The 2508-nt window shown below is 41.2% G+C and overlaps 1 non-coding gene across 1 annotated transcript; it reads right to left on the bottom strand.

Moving 5' to 3' along the window:
• Window positions 1-600: 600 nt before the first annotated feature.
• Window positions 601-672, bottom strand: trnat-ugu (transfer RNA threonine (anticodon UGU)). Its single transcript has one exon. It is a non-coding gene; the product is annotated as a tRNA-Thr (tRNA).
• Between the last annotated feature and the right edge of the window lie 1836 nt (window positions 673-2508).

Genomic DNA, 2508 nt, shown 5'->3' with positions numbered 1-2508 from the left:
ACCGATGGATATGATCAAAACCTGTAAACATCACTGGAAAGTCAGCATTACTACACGGATCCGACAGGGTAGTGGATGTCAATTTTTTAATCTGCCAGAACTGACTTGCCACTTTTTATGGGCTGTCAACAACTTTTCCAGCATTTATATCATGATTCACCTTACCATGGAAATCAGCGTTAGCAGAGGTGGTTTCAATCCATCAACCTCTAGTCAACTAATATCAAATAAAAATGTATTAATTTTTATTACAAAGCATCGAAGATGTTAAAATCACCACAGTCAGCGCCCAAAGTGCCTTGGCCAGTAAAGTTCACGTTCATTTCACCTCTGACCTCAGTCAGCATCACATGCACCTGAAACCCCACCCAACAGTGATGTCACAGGGTACTGGTGTACACCTGGGCCACGTTCAGCCCCAACAACAAGGTTAAAAGCATTAAAAAATGGGTCCAATCCATTTCACTTTAGATATTTATTGCCCATCAACACGCCACAATTGGGCAAAATTATATAATGCTTGTTAAGCACTATAGCAAAAACAAATGACAAATATATACACTCTTGTAGTGCAGATAACATAAACATTAACTGATGATTAGGCACTGCTGGGATTTGGACCCAGGATCTCCGTTTACAAGACAGGTGCTTTAACCACTAAGCTACAGCGCCTCCTACAGGATTGCCTGTCATGCAAGATTACAATGAGCTAGTGACCAGGGTTCCAACCATCCATCCATCTTTGTCCAGCCGCTCCAGAGAGAGCTATAGAGAGAGAGTCTCCGCTGAAGGCTCTACCACATGACTGTGTTTCACCAATCAAACGTCGTTGTGCAGTCACGTGACCATACTCGATCTCAGCATAATCTATCTTTACTTTGTTCAAAGAAACTCAGCTTCAGAAGCAGACGTGTCATTTTGGAGGAGTCAATGGGGAAGAGATGCGTAGTTTTAGGTAATAGGTCAGCAGGGGTCGCTATACTGCAGGGAAAGTTCAAGGAAACCATCCTCTGCTATAGGATTTAGTAGAGAATAGTTTTGATCCATTGATCTCTGGGTTTGGGCCCAGCACGCTTCCGCTGTGCTATTCTGCTCTGCTGTTTGCACTTAGGGGAACATGTAACATGTAAAGCAGGAGCTCTACCACTGAGCTACATACCCTGAAGATTTTCAGATTTGGTGACTTTTCTGAGAGATAGACTTAGACTATCTTTTAATCCTTTTGGGATGACTTACCGCAAAGAAATGAAATAAATACAGAATAAAGAAGAAGAAAACTGGGTAAAACATGTAATGTAATGTGTATATGGTTCAACTGTAAATGCAACTGTGGTGCTTGAAATCAAACCTGGTTAAAATGATTGCACTGCTATGGTATAAATCATAATCAAAAAGTAACACACCTGCTGCCTTTCTGCTGGACAATACAAAGTTCACTGCAAATCTTGTACACATCTGGCATTGAGACTGAAAATAAATGCTAAGAGATGCATGGTGGAGATGGGTTGCTTCCAGTACCTATGAGATAATACAAAAAGCAGAGCTACACCTGTTTGGACAAATGTTCATAATCTTTTCAATTAGAGGTAGTAGTACCAGACACGGGAAAGAACAAATTGTAGTGCCCTGCCTGTGTCTGTGGATCCTCGTGGAGGCGCTAATTGGTTGATATGCTCTCTTATTTGTACCATAACAGATCTAATATTTTTATCAAATCGGGTTGGGCAAGTAACCTTTCTGGCTACTTCTTGATAAATAAAGCAAGTAACCACACAATGAAAACTACTGCAATGGCTGGGAATTGAACCCATGTCAACTGCTTGGAAGGCAGCTATGCTCACCACAGATACCACCATCACTGGACAACGCATTTGATGTCCTTAAAGGTTGGATTTTTCCTTTTTATTAAATTAAGGCAATAAGCTCAATTTCCAAAAGACGATTTTTTAAATTACTCTTTGGTCAACTTCAGCATGGGTTCCTATCGCATGCATACACTGTATGCATGTATACTGCATGTAAAATTAGCCGCATTGACACAAAAAAAGAATTTTACAGCAGAAAGCCCCATTTTAAGGACACACAGCAGACCTACAATGAAATGTATTTGCATGCTTTGAAAATAGTAAGAACCTTCTTCATCACAAACTGATGGTGCAGTACTTGATCCACATGGATCACTTGCTGTCCCTCTGGCTGTTCCTCCCTCTGTCCCTTTATGTTTTTCCTCCTCACTCTCTTCCTTCATCCTCCTCACCCTCTTCTTCACTTCCTCACCCTCTGGAATATCCCTCTCTGTGTCAGAGCCCATCCCTTTCATCACAGCCCTCTCTCCAAACTCCCCAAACTCCTATGGCTCCCTCTTCCTGCTTTCAGTCCCTTGATTGTTTCTCTCACTGCTGTTTTTCTCACTTTTGTTCAATAGGGCGCTATATCACTTCCTCGTTTCATGATAAATATTAAAAGAAGATAAAAACGTAGAGTATGCATTACATTTCCCTCCCTACT

The sequence above is a fragment of the Etheostoma spectabile genome, unplaced genomic scaffold (genome assembly GCF_008692095.1).
Source record: "Etheostoma spectabile isolate EspeVRDwgs_2016 unplaced genomic scaffold, UIUC_Espe_1.0 scaffold00569485, whole genome shotgun sequence".
Lineage (NCBI taxonomy): Eukaryota > Metazoa > Chordata > Actinopteri > Perciformes > Percidae > Etheostoma > Etheostoma spectabile.
Note: the sequence above shows the minus strand (reverse complement) of the source record. Positions and strands in the feature narration are given on the sequence as shown.